This window comes from Mauremys reevesii, linkage group 8, assembly GCF_016161935.1.
Source record: "Mauremys reevesii isolate NIE-2019 linkage group 8, ASM1616193v1, whole genome shotgun sequence".
In the NCBI taxonomy this organism is placed as follows: domain Eukaryota; kingdom Metazoa; phylum Chordata; order Testudines; family Geoemydidae; genus Mauremys; species Mauremys reevesii.
The window spans coordinates 1,683,318-1,696,045 of NC_052630.1; positions in this window are offsets into that span (position 1 = coordinate 1,683,318).

Here is a 12,728-nt window from a genome sequence, read left to right on the forward strand (position 1 = left end):
AGATGCAGGCTCCCAGACTGCCCCCACCCTGCAATCTCCACCCCACGTCACGTAGGGAATCCTGGGCTCAGACACCATGGTAAGGGCCAAGGATGGGAGCCCCAGGCCTCAGGCTGCCTGTCCGTGTACCGGCCGGGCTGGCTGCAGGGTTGGGTGCTGGAAGAAGGGGGAGATCAGAGTGGGGACAGGAGGACAGTGATAGGGTGCTTTGGGGTAGTGGAGCATCAGGAGTTAAACAGCAGAGCGTGGAGCAAGGCAGGTATTGTGGGGTGGGGCGGGGGTACGGAGTTAAAGCCCTGGGCTTTCCCCAGGGCAGTGCGTGGTTCCCATGAGAGCTGGGCTCCTGTGCACAACATAAAAGGTGCCAGCTTCCCCCTTGGGTGACTGGCTGTGGTCCCGGCAGAGCTGGGGGGGTGAACGCCAGGCCGGGCTAGCAAGGGGAGGGCTGTCGGTGGGGCTGAGGGGCATCAGCAGAGCTCGGGGAAGGAGGAAACCCTTGCACAGCTCCCACTTGCTGTGCGCTGGGGTGGGAATGGCCCCTGGAGCCTGACAGGCTGGGTGCTGGGAGGGGCTCCTGTGGAGCCCAGCTGGCCCCATCCCCTGCTGGTCTGAGAGCAGGTCAGCACATCAGCGTTAGCGTGCAGGGCGTGGCTGGGCCGTCTGGCCAGCCTCGTGCCTCCCAACCAGCTGTTGGGTACGCGTGGCAAACCAGGCATGATCCTGAGCCTCTCAAGTGCTGAGAAAGGGGCTTGCCCTCTGCCACCGGTCTCTGCCGGCCAGGGGTGCCCCCAGCCATTTCCCCAAGCCTGGCCCACGGAGTCCATGCCATGCTCATCCCCCGCCTTGCAGCCTGGCCCACCCAGCCGCAGTCTTTCCCAGGCCCTGCCAGGGGCTGCTGGGAGTGGGGTGAGGCCAGGCAGGCCCCCGGGGGGAAGCCCCCGTCCGTGTAGGAGCGAGGAGCAGCAGCGCTGGCCACCCTACTACCTACCCAGGGTTTGGCCCCCGCAGCCCCTCGCTGGGCAGAGCCGCAGTCCCTGTGCACCAGGTCACAGCACCACTCACTCCGTTTTGGTCCCACTGCTCCCCAGGCCCATGCTCACAAGATTTGCAAGTGCAGGAGGCAGCACGCTCCCGGCAGTCATGGCCACGCCAGCCTGGAACTCCTGGCTCTGAGAAGGAAGGTGCCAGCCGGGAGCATCACAGTGCAGTCTGCCACTGCCCTCGGGGTAAGGACAAGCCTGGAGAACACAGCTTCCGGCATGCGGTGCTCTGTATCTAGCCGCAGCCTGGCCACGATGCAGGTCTGTAGTCACCCCCGGCCATGCCTCCAGCAGCTGGAATCCGCTAGGCCTTGTCCCAGGCCTGGGGAACAGCCAATAGCCCTGGGCTGGGCCGTGCCCGCAGGTTGGGAGCAGGATTGCTGGGCATGGATCCCGGGAGGGGAGTGCAATTTGGGTCATGTTTAAAGGCCAGGGGAGCAGGTGAGGCGCTTGCAGCCCTCTGGGACCTCTCTATGCAGTTAATAATAAACTGACAAAGCCCCGGCTGGGATGATTTAGTTGGGTTTGGTCCTGCTTTGAGCAGGGGGTTGGACCAGAGGACCTGAGGTCCCTTCCAACCCGAGATTGTATGATTCTATGAAGGGAGCAGGCCCAGAGGTTAGAGGAGAGGGATCTGCAAGCCAGGAAACTGGGGGTCTGGTCCTGGCTCTGTGACCTCGGGAGAGTGGCTTTGCTGCTCTGTGCCTCAGTTTCCCCTCTGCCCATTGGATTGAGGGGCCACTGAAGATTTGTACAGTGCTTTGGCTGCCTGTGATGGAGGGGTGGGGATGGGCACAGTGCAGTTGGAAACAGCTAGCCAAGCGGCGTGCCAGCTGGCTTGTCCTTAGAAGCTGGGCAGGGTTGGATTTGAGTGTGTTGCACCTGGACACTGTGTCCCTGTGTGGGACATACAGTGCGTGTGCGTGTGCATGTCACCTGCCTGTGCCCTTGAGGCCATGAGCGGACCATGGTGTGCAAGCACCTGGCACACCGGCTGCAGGCCGGGCGTGCCCAGAGCACCGTGGGGCGTGCACGTGTTCCCCCCTGTGGGAATCGTGTGCTGCTCTCCAGCCCACGCAGTGCTCCCAATAGGCCATTTGGGCAAGGCGGTGGAGCCTCTGAACACGGCACTGGCTGAAAGCAGCATGGGGAGCTAGGAGCTTGTGGTGCTGTGGGCGTGGCCCGGCCCAGCGTGCTGCAGAGGCGGCAGTGACAGCGGCACGTGGGGTGGTGACTCGTCTTCCCGGAATGCCGTGACCCTGCCCCACTGGTGTCACCCTGCCTCTGCTGCCGTGACCCTGCCCCCGCTGCCGTGACCCTGCCCCCTCTGCCGTGACCCTGCCCCACTGGTGTCACCCTGCCCCCTCTGCCGTGACCCTGCCCCACTGGTGTCACCCTGCCCCTGCTGCCGTGACCCTGCCCCTGCTGCCATGACCCTGCCCCCTCTGCCGTGACCCTGCCCCACTGGTGTCACCCTGCCCCCTCTGCCGTGACCCTGCCCCACTGGTGTCACCCTGCTCCTGCTGCTGTGACCCTGCCCCACTGGTGTCACCCTGCCCCTGCTGCCGTGACCCTGCCCCACTGGTGTCACCCTGCCCCTGCTGCCGTGACCCTGCCCCACTGGTGTCACCCTGCTCCTGCTGCCGTGACCCTGCCCCCGCTGCCGTGACCCTGCCCCTGCTGCCGTGACCCTGCCCCCTCTGCTGTGACCCTGCCCCACTGGTGTCACCCTGCCCCCTCTGCTGTGACCCTGCCCCACTGGTGTCACCCTGCCCCTGCTGCCGTGACCCTGCCCCACTGGTGTCACCCTGCCCCCGCTGCCGTGATCCTGCCCCCTCCGCTGTGACCCTGCCCCACTGGTGTCACCCTGCCCCCGCCGCCGTGACCCTGCCCCACTGGTGTGGCTGTGTGCGAGGTCATGCCGTACAGCCCTGCCCCCCCCCACGCATGGTGCAAGGTCACGCCAGCAGGGTGGAGCGTTGCACTTTTCAAAATAGCGCCCCGTCTGAGACTAGACAAAACCATGTCTGGTTTTGGCTCAGTTCCAGCGGGGGGATGAGCCTGGACGAGCGGCCGTTGCACTGACCAGTGGCCAGAAGTTCGGGTGACCAGATGTCCTGATTTTATAGGGACAGTCCCTTTTGGGGTCTTTTTCCTATATAGGCTCCTATTCCCCCCCCCCCCCGCACCCCATCCCGATTTTTCACACTTGCCGTCTGGTCACCCTACCAGAAGTGGCCGAGCTGGTGGCAGTATAACCCCTGAGGCCCACCCCCCATCTCCGAGGATGCTGGGCGCTGGGACTTTGCTGACCATGGGCAGTGGTGGCCACGGAGGAAAAGGGGGGTGTTAAAAGGACATTTGTCTGTTGGACACCACACGCTGGGAAACTGAGGCAGAGGACCCTGCCCAGGATACTGGGGGGTGGGTGGTTCCTCTTGAGCCGTTGCTGCGGTGTTTCCCCACATTGCTGCTGCGTTCCCTTCCCTGGGTTTGGTCCGCGCTTGGAGGGGGGTGAGCACCGGGAGGGCGACCAGCTGTTGGTGCCAGAGGTCAGTGCGGGCCCCAGGCCAAGTGGGTGGAAAGTGGCCAGGAGTGGGGTCAGGCTGGAAATGAGGAGACGGGGTCTAGCCAGCAGAGGGGTGAGGCTCAGGACCAGCCGCCCCACAGGAGCAGCGGGGGCCAGAAACCTGCCTGCTTTTAAGCTGGAGCTTGCTGGGTTTCTGAAGGGGCGGGGGTGCCGTGACAGCAGGCTCTGGACTCTGACCCGGTCCTGTGTGCCTGCGTTCAGGGGCCATTCCCTCAGGGTGCTGCCCACCCTGTGCCTGGGGCAGGAGTCGGCTCCGGGGCCTGGCTGGAGGGGGACTTTCCCGGGGGCTCAGGGAGGGCATCCTCAGCTCCGCTGGAGATGTTCCCTGGCACTCCTGGGCTGGAAGTTCTGGCTGGAGCGCTGGGCACCTGTAAAGGCTCCTGCCCGGCAATCGGCTGTGTGGGGTGAGAGCCGCCAGCGGAGCTGCATCCAGACAGCACGTTAGCCTCACTGGCAGAGGCGCAGGCAATTACTTGGGCTCCTTATCACAGCTCCCATCCCGAGGTCACAGCAGCCTATTTAATGCGCTAAATAGCTTCATATTGCGCCTGTCAGCCGCGCTGCCAAGCACACTCAGAGCCACCCGGGCTCCTTCCCTCTCCCGTGCACGGGGGGCTGGCGCTGCACCGCCTCTCCAATGGGCAGGGGACGATCTCCCCAAAGTGAGGGAGATAAAGAGAGTCACCGGGGGTGGGGTGGGTGGGGGAGAAATGCTGCTGTGGCTCCTGCAGAGACAGGAGTGAACGCTGCAAAGCCTGGCCCCCGGTGCTGCAAAGCCTGGCCCCCAGCGCTGCAAAGCCTGGCCCCCCTGGCGTGGGATGCTCGGGTGCACCGTGGCCTTTGCCCCGGCACTGCAAAGCCTGGCCCCCGTGGCGTGGGACGCTCGGGCGCACCGTGGCCTGGCCCCCCTGGCGTGGGATGCTCGGGTGCACCGTGGCCTGGCTCCGGCGCTGCAAAGCCTGGCCCCCGTGGCGTGGGACGCTCGGGTGCACCGTGGCCATTGCCCCGGCGCTGCAAAGCCTGGCCCCCGTGGCGTGGGACGCTCGGGCGCACCGTGGCCTGGCCCCCGGCGCTGCAAAGCCTGGCCCCCAGCACTGCAAAGCCTGGCCCCCGTGGCGTGGGACGCTCGGGCGCACCGTGGCCTGGCTCCGGCGCTGCAAAGCCTGGCCCCCGTGGCGTGGGACGCTCGGGTGCACCGTGGCCTGGCTCCGGCACTCACCTGTGCACGCTGCCCCAGATGTGCACTCGAGCCACAGCTGCACATGGCTTTCCTGAGAGCCCTCAGCTGAGCACAGCGGTGCTGGGCGCAGCCTTCCCTCTGCAGAGGGCCTCAGCCTCTCTTGGAGGGTGACCGAGGGTGGCTCAGCCAACGAGCCAGCTGTGTGGGGGCTGGGAGGAGGTGGTGGGGAAATTCCCAGAGAGGCCCCCACAGGGCGAGGGCCAGAATTTGTGCCAGCACCGAGCTGCACCCTGCGTTCCCCTGTGCCTGGCCCCGTGCCCTGGTGGGGTTTGGTGCAGTTTCTCCCCAAGGGGCTGGCGAGGCAGGGCCTGAGCTGAGCTGTGCCCAGAGGCTGGCAGACAGACGTGAGCCCTAGTGAACGGCCCCCCAGGGCACAGGGGCTGCATGGCAGGTGCAGAGCCAGCTCCCTGCTTGTCTGCAGCCTCTGCACGGGGTGTGTGCAGGCGCAGGGAGGGGCCAGGCGAGCGCACGGCCCTGGCCATTAGATGGAGACCTCGCGGGCTGGATCTCTATCATATTCCCAGCTGGATAGTTGCTTCCGACAAATGGCTTTTCTGGGTGATTGCTCTGCTATTACCGCATGGATTTTGGCTGGCAGTCAAGCCGAGTGCTGCAGCGAAAGGAGGGCAGATCAATGGGCTGAGAAGCCCATTAGAGGCTGGCAGTGCTCTGGGCGTGGGGAACAGGCTCCCCTGCCCTCCAGCTCCCTGCAGGTGGGGCTCCCGGGAAGGGTCCCCAGGATCGGGGCAGGGGCTTGAATTCCCTGCACTCAGAGATGGGGGCCTGCTTGTGGGAGGGGGAGGTTTGGGAGTGTCCCAAGTCTCACCCTCACCCCCAGACAGCCCCACGCCGCCCGCTGCCCTCCTGGAGCCCAGAGGAGCACTTGGCAGCAGGTTCTTTCTGTGTGGTTGGACTCGGGCGTCTCTCTACCCGGGGGCTGAGCTGAGGCTGCCTCTCTGGATAGAGGGAGAGTGAGCTTATAGGCCCCATCCCGGGGGTCGTTTGGGACTGGCCAGGCCAAAGCCCTGGGGGCCAGGCCCATCCTGCCCCAGGGCAGAGGTCACGGCTAACTCCCATTTCTCTGCCACTCTAGGGCGGGATGGTCCCACTCGGCCTCTGTTCTCGCCTTCCTCCGTGCAACGCGGGCTCGACCGACTCTCTGCTCCCCAGGAGACAGCTCAGATCTCGGGGTGCTGAGCCCTCCCCGGCCCGACTCCAACTCACGGGGGCTGGGCACAGCAAGGGAAGGGGGGTGGTCGCTGCGGCTTGCCTGGAGTATCTGCCCAGCTCCTTGGCCCCAGCCCCATGGCTCCCCCCTTTGCATTGCTGTGATCTCCCCTCCCACCAGAGAGACCCTGACCACTGCAACTTCTCACCCCTCCCCTCCCGTCTGTAGCCAAGGAGCAGGGCTGGGCCCCAGCCCCTCCTCACTGAACGCCTGCCCGACTCTCTCCCCGCCCCGTCTCCGTGCTCGTCACAATGCCGACTAGCTGCGCTAGCGCTCGGGACACCCCCAAAGCCAGTGCGTCGCGTCCCCCCAATAGACCCCCAGGCCTTTCCCTTCTCCACGCAGGGATCCGGGGGAAGGGGCAGCGGAGCCGGCCTGGGGCCCAGGGCGCATCTCTGCGTCCCGCCCGCCCGCCGGGGGGATTTGGGAACAGGCCATTTTTATTTTCTTATCGTTTTGACAGACAAAATCACTTGGTTTGTTTTAATCGGTATCGGTTTTAAATGTTCACAGTTGTGGGAAATCATGGGCAGGGCTGCTGGGGGGGGCATGGCCCCCCCTCTTTTGAAAGTGGATGGGCCCAACCTGGCCCCTTTTTTCCAGGGGCCCGGCCCCCTGCCTCTCCTCTTGCCCTGAGGCCCCGGGACAGAAGCTGGAGCCTGGCCAGGTAAGAGCCATGCAGGCCGTTGTGGGGAGCCATGGACCTTCCACCTGCCCTGCATGGGGGGCCCAAGGGGTGGGGACACAGGCCGGGGGTTGCTCTTGACCCCCCCATCCCGGCTGGTGGAGGGTCCACAGCTCCCGGCCTGACTCCGGCTTCTGGCTTGGCCAGGGGGCAGGGCCTTGGGGGCAGAGGAGGGGCAGGGGTGGAGCCACAGAGGGGTCAGGGCCCCGTGACCCCCCCCCCCACACTGTTAGGAAGAAGCCGTCACCCCTGATTATAGGGTGGGGGAGGTCAGACAATAATTATTAAACACCAATAGCTGTTGAGATTCCAAAGGTGAACGCTTCATAGCACTTGAAACACAAACCGGCACCATCACGGGCCCAGTACGTCTCCTTAACGCCGGCTCGGCCTCCCGCTGCCTCGTGTGCAGGTCCTTGTTAGCGACGGGCAGATTTGTTCCTTGCTTTGTGTGCACGTGGGGAAATTGCCGCTACCCAACATTTACCACCAAAACCGGAATCCTTCTGAGCCTGACGATGGGCCACAGACCCGCTCGTGTGACGTGCTTCGCAGTCATAGATGAGAGCCACTGTCAGGAAATGAGCGCCCGCCTTCGCCATGGGCCGCTCCGGGAGTGGGCCCCGAGGAGCTGGCTAACTGGTGCTAGCGGAGCTCCAGACTAATGCTAATGGGCAGGAGCGTCCCTCTGGGCCCTGCAGGGCTGGAAGGGGGCCGCTCGGCATGACGTGGGATCCAGAGAACGGTCTCTCCCATCTCTGCTGCATGGCAGCCCATCCCTCGGGTAGGGAGCCCTTCGCCCGCCACTGAAATGCTGCCACTTCTGGGAGCTGCGCCTGCTCTGTAACACCCCACCGCTGCAGCCGGCGCTGCCCAGGGAGCTGGGGGCCGAGGGGGGCAGGGTGTAGGCAGACCAGAATTGCCTGAGCAGCGGTCTCTGCCCCAGGTGGGCAGACACAGAGCAGTGCCCGCCCCGGGGCCCGGCGGCCGGAGGGAGCCCAGGAATGGCATGCTGAAGCGAGGGGTCCAGGCACCCAGGGGCCGAGGCTGGGGGGTGCTGGGGCTAGCTCTGCAGCGTTACTGATTATGGCTGTGACGTTAATTGCATTAGGTGAAGGACTAAGCCCTCCAGCCTGCAGAGCTACTGTTATCCCTGCCCCATCTAACTGCCCCCTTGGGCTCGCTCACCTTCTCAGCACTCAGCAGCGGTTGTCTCCGGCTGGTGCCGGTGCGCCCAGGGATGGGCAGCCAAGTGCTAAGGCAGCATGTCTCAGATGTCTCCTCCGGGCCCTGGAGCAAAGGGCCTGGCTGCCGGGGGTCTACCCGTGTGAGGAGCACTCACTTGGCTCCAAACCTGGCCCTGAGTGGGGCTTGGGGGGTGCTTCATGCCTGTGGTGGCTCCAGGTCTCTCAGTGTCTGGCCAGGCTGGGCTGTGATGCTGCCAGGAAAACCTGGGGCTCCCACCGTTCATTCTCCCCCAAGCTCTGCACTGCAAACAACCCAACTGGGGCTGCGTGGCCAGTCTGACAGTGCAGGCAGGGGTCTTCCGGCAAGAACATGAGAACAGCCACACCGGGTCCCGATGGCCCATCCAGTCCTGTGTCCTGTCTGCCGACAGCGGCCAGTGCCAGGTGCCCCAGAGGGAGTGACCAGAACAGGGCGAGTGCGAGTGATCCGTCCCCTGGCATCCAGCCCCGGCTGCTGGCCCTCACAGGCTTAGGCACACCTGGAGTGTGGGCTGCATCCCTGCCCATCCTGGCTAGCAGCCATTGGTGGACCTGTCCTCCAGGAACTTACCTCATTCTTCTTTAAACCCAGTTACACTCTTGGCCTCCACAACATCCTCTGGCAAGGAGTTCCACAGGTTGACTGTGTGTTATGTGAAGAAATACGTCCTTTTGTTTGCTTTAAACCTGCTGCCTAGTAATTTCATTGGGTGACCCCTGGTTCTTATGTTACAAGAAGGAGTAAATAACACGTCCCTTCTCACTTTCTCCACACCAGTCACGATTTTATAGCCCTCTATCATATCCCCTCTTAGTCGTCTCTTTTCCAAGCTGAACAGGCCGAGTCTTTTTAATCTCTCCTCATGCGGAAGTCGTTCCATACCCCTAATCATTTTTGTTGCCCTTCTCTGCAGCTTTTCCAATTCTAATGTATCTTTTTTTAGATGGGGCAACGAGAACTGCACGCAGGATTCAAGGGGTGGGCGTACTATGGATTCACGTTGTGACAGAATGATATTTTCTGTCTTATTATCTATCCCTTTTCTAATGGTTCCTAACACTGTTTGCTTTTTTGACTGCTGCTGCACATTGAGTGGCTGTTTTCAGAGAACTATCCACAGTGATGCCAAGGTCTCTTTCTTGCATGCTAACAGCTAATGTAGAGCCCGTCATTTTGCATGTCTAGTTGGGATGATGGTTTCCAATGTGCATTACTTGGCACTTATCAACCCTGAATTTCATCTGCCAGTTTATTGCCCACTCACCCAGTTCTGAGAGATCCCTTTGTAGCTCTTCGCAGTCTGCCTGGGACTTAACTACCTTGAGTAATTTTGTGTCATCTGCAAACTTTGCTACCTCCCTGTTTGCCCCTTTTCCCAGCTCATTTATGAATACATTGACCAGCCCCGGTCCCAGTACAGCCCCTCGGGGGACTCTGCTATTTACCTCTCCACTGTGCGAAAGGGGGAACGCCAGCCCCAGCCGTCTCCAGCCTCCGGGGGGCAAGTCCCGGGCAAGGGGTTAGTGGGCACAGTGCTGGCAGGTGGCACCTGCTCACGGGAGCCCACTGCCGCGGGTCAGTCTGCAGGTCAGTGCTGTGACGCCCAGGGGAGGTGCTGGCAAAACGATGGAGGCTGAAGGGAGCTGCTTGCCTGGGAGCAGGTGCCTTTGGCTGCAGGGCAGCAGCGGGGAACCCCGACGTCCTGCTCCCACACAGCGTCCTGTGCAGGGATGGAGCGTGCCAGGAGCAGCTTGCTGCATAGCTGGCGGCACGACGTTGCCAGGCCGGGGCTGAGCGCTGGCAGGTTGTGCTCCACTTGGCCAGGTTCGCTGAGCCGAGCAGCCCAGGATGCTGGGAACCGTCTGCTCTTGAAGCGCCTGAGGGTCAGCTCCTGCGCAGAGCTACAAGCCCCACCACGCTGCTTGGCAATGGGTCCTGGCAGCTCAGAGCATGTACGACTGGGTGCGGGGTGGGGGCAGGCAGGAATCCCCCGGAGGGCCTCAGAGGCTCTGGCTCCATTGCAGTTAAACACCTGCAGCTGGCACGGCTCGGGCTGCAGCTTTGGGGGCACGGCTCTGGGACTCTGCGCTGGGGGTGGGCACCAGAGCCTGGGCTTCAGCCGCAGCCCAAATGGCCACACAGCAATTTTTAGCCCCAGGAGCCTGAGTCAGCTGACCTGGGCCAGCCGCAGCCGTGCCGAGGCGTTTGTTGCGGTGTAGGCGTCCCGCTATTGCAGGCTCTGACCCCCCGAGATGGGCAGGTCCCGTGGAGCAGAGGCAGCCCAAAGGGCAGGGCCACGAATGCTTTGGCAAAGAAAAGCCTCCCACAGAGTTGCCTGTGAAACTCTGCATGCGTAGCTGGCAGCAGTGCTGCGTGCACTGGGCGTTAGGGGTAATGACCCGAGGCGGGGAGGCCAGCTGACGTCCAGCCTGAGCGGCCAGGCACCTGAGGATGTGTGCAGAGTTCTCGGGGCAGGGCTGTAACCGTATTTAGGTGCCTAAAGATGCAGCTGGTGGGATTTTCAGAAGTGCCTGAGTGCCGAACTTCCAATGGAAAACCTGCCAGCTCCTCTCCTCTCCCTCCCCTGTCCCCTCTTTCCCCCCAAGGGAGTCGGGCGCCTGGGCATCTGGTGACAGGCTTCAGAAGGGCCTAGCCCTGGCTGCATGTTTTGCTACCTTTAAGAAGGCAATTTGCATGTGCAGGCAGGTTCACGGCCCCTCACCTGGCCTCACACACCCAGCTCGGGGCGTTAGCTGGCCCCCTGCACCGCTAGGCACCTAAACACCTTTAGCAATCTGGCCCTTTGTGCCTAGCTGGGGCCAGTCACTGCAGGGGCTGCTTTTCAAGGCTCCAGCCCTGGCGATGGTGCTTTGCACCTCACGAGCCAGGCCAGAGTCCCTCTGTTTTGCAGATGGAGACAGGGAGGCCAGAGGTGACTTGCTCAAGGTCACGGGAGAGGCGTTTTCAGAGCCAGGAGCACAGGTCCGGAGTCCCTGGCTGCCTGCCCTGTGCACGGGCCAATAGCTCCCAGCTATATCCACAGCAGTTTACAGGAGACGTGCCTGCATGTCCACCAGCTGGTCAGCATATGGACGCTGCAGGGCTGGTGGGCGGCTGTCCCAGAGCCCTGGGCAGCGGTGCCAACGCCCCCGCCACTTCCCCAGACTGTCAGCTTATGCCAGGAGAGAGCAGCCCTTTCTCCCCAGCCAGCCCCTCTGCCCCTGCCTCACTGTCCCAGGCCCTCCCTAGGTGGAGCCCTGTGATGAGCGTGCCAGGCCTCAGCCACCCCCTGCCTCAGCCCTGTAATCGGCCCTTTGTCCCCCACCCCCAGTGCCACCCAGGCTGGAGCTGCTCAGGCTGGACCCCCCCAGCTCTGCTTTGCTCCCTGTCCTGCTGCCCTACCTTGCCCAGCCTCGTGGCCCCTTCGGCAAGGCAGCTCCCGTCCGGGTCTGGGCGAGAACGCTGGGCGCCCTCGGTGCCCCTGGCAGTGGAGGCGCTGGCCGTGCTGGGCCCACGGGACGGGGGGAGGAGCTGTGCCAGCTTGGGGCCGCAGCGCACTCGGAGCAGACGCAGGGCAATGTACAAATTCCTTTATTTTATTATTTCGTCAAAGACTAGGTGGAGTGGGATGGTCACCGCATGGCTGGTGAGGGACCCCTGCCTGGGCCGGCGCCCGTCCCAGGAGCACGTCTCAGGTGGGTGTGAGCACCAGGAGATCGGGGGCAGGGAACGGTCGAGGCCCTGCTGTGCCCCATGAGTTTCTGCTGAGAAGCTGGTGGCTGCGGGGGTGGGGGTTGGTGGCTCAAGAATGGGTGTATTCTGGGGGGGGGGCACTGCAGGGGCGCACGTCCATCAGCGGAAGGAGCCCTCCTCCCTGGTGCTCTGCATGCAGTGTGCTCCCCGGAGCCCTCCCCCTCCCAGGGTGGGTGGGGGGCTGAGCTGGGTGCTGGGGCGTGCGGTGGCTGTGGAAGCCCAGGGGGCTGGACGGGGCAGAATGGCTCCAGCAGGCTGATGGGCTAGTGTGCAGGGCTTTACATTCCCCATAACGAGTACGTGCGCGGGGCTCAGCCACAGGGCTGGTGGCGCGCAGCCGCCTGGGGCAGGGCAGCTCCGGGGACGCACGGGGCTAGCTGGGGGCGCAGGGATGCGCTGCTGGCCCTCAGGCCCCAGGGAACGCCCTGCACCCGGCCAGTGAGCAGGAACACAAGCAAAGCGTGCGCATGCATACAGCCACTCAGCCACCCAGCCAGCCGTGCACACACGCACACACACACACACACGCACACACACACGCACACGCGCACACACACGCACACACACGCACACACACACACGATTGGCACTTCTCTCCTGGCCGTTTCCAGGTGGGGAGGAAAAGCCTGACACACGAATCGAGCCCCTTTGACACGCCCTTGTGGCACAACCAGGAGAAACCCGGCTGCTGTGTCCTGGGCCTGCAGCCCCCTTGGGGAGCGGGGTGGGGTGTGTGGGGGTCCTCACAGCTGCTTAGGCCAGCAGGACCCCATGGGCAGCCAGACACGCTGCCGGCTCCTGTCACCCTCCTCTGCCGAGGGGCACAGACCTCTCCGTCTAGTGGTAAAAGTATAAACCAAACGCAGGCCGCCCCAGGGGGAGCCGGGTCTGGCCTATCAGCCCTTTGCCCCATGGTAGTTTGTGTTTATTGCGGTTTGCAGACATCAGCCATTCAGCGATGGGAG